This window comes from Pristiophorus japonicus, chromosome 9, assembly GCF_044704955.1.
Source record: "Pristiophorus japonicus isolate sPriJap1 chromosome 9, sPriJap1.hap1, whole genome shotgun sequence".
Lineage (NCBI taxonomy): Eukaryota > Metazoa > Chordata > Chondrichthyes > Pristiophoridae > Pristiophorus > Pristiophorus japonicus.
In genome coordinates this window covers 213,162,564-213,163,683 of record NC_091985.1, presented here as the reverse complement: position 1 = coordinate 213,163,683, position 1,120 = coordinate 213,162,564, and the positions used below count along the sequence as shown (strand labels likewise).

The 1,120-nt window shown below is 39.3% G+C and overlaps 1 non-coding gene across 1 annotated transcript; it reads left to right on the top strand.

The window, feature by feature from the left end:
* The first annotated feature begins 695 nt into the window (after positions 1 to 695).
* On the top strand, positions 696 to 809 carry LOC139274453 (U5 spliceosomal RNA). The gene has a single exon (XR_011595511.1). It is a non-coding gene; the product is annotated as a U5 spliceosomal RNA (small nuclear RNA).
* The last annotated feature ends 311 nt before the right edge of the window (positions 810 to 1,120 follow it).

Sequence of the window (1,120 nt, the reverse complement as noted above, 5' to 3'; positions counted from 1 at the left end):
TTTTTTTTATTAATAAAGTATATTTTGAAATAAAAAAAAACAGTGCAAAGAAATGTATCGAACGGAACTGCCGTCAGCACGCAAATGTAGTGTATGGGATTGCTGACCGCAGCTAAATGTACTGAACTGCTTTTGAATGTACTGTACAAATTTTTATATGAATAAAGTATATTTTGAAATTTTAAAAAAGTATTCAGACCAATACATCAACAAGTCTGGTTTATATCATTGAAATCAGTGAAATGGATACTAGACGTGGACAGTGCACGGCTCTGAGCTCTGTGTCTGCTCTCATTGTGTTAATGACTTCCTGTATGAACTAAAACACGTTTGCTCACGAGCAGAAACCGCACTGATCCAAAATGTTTACCTTAAGCTTCAAACACACCGAGAGAGAATAAAAACCCGAAGTAAAGTTGTACCAAAGAATTGGACACGTCATTGTAAACCCAGCCCGCACAAAGCTCAAGCTCATTTACATACCCACAATGTTCTACATAATACTTAGCAAGAAACTAAAATAAACTTCAGGTTTAACTGATTTTCACGGACACTGAAGTTTCCAGTTACTTTCCCTCGCGCTGTATTGATTTGTGGTAATATATCTTTTCTAGAAGTTAGTTCTAGCGGCTCAGCCCAACGTTAAAGAGGCAAGCCGTCGCTTGGGGGCGAGGAGCTGCGCCGGAATAATCAGTATATTCTGGTTTCTCTTCAGATCGTATAAATCTTTCGCCTTTTACTAAAGATTCCCGTGGAGAGTAACATTCAGAGTTTTAATTAATTTTTCGAGGCCCTGCTTTAATGGGGCTGTCTTATTGTTCAAAAACAGATTGATCTTTGCATTATGTAGTAGGTGTGGCTTTATACAGGTTGCGATAACTACTGATGATTTGGTTATTTACTTGTTGTAGTTGTGAATGTCGTAGTAAAGCACTTGTTTGTGGTAGTTAACTTGCCCACCTGGGGGTCGCCAGCTTTCAGAAGAATCGTAAAACTCCAGATCCCGAACTAAATCTTGGAGCGTGGGAAGATGCCTGTGTGTGGATTGTTTTCACGTGTAGTGGTCTTTGTACACCAGCCACCACACGGGCTTGACAGAGCTAAACATAAGAAATAGGAG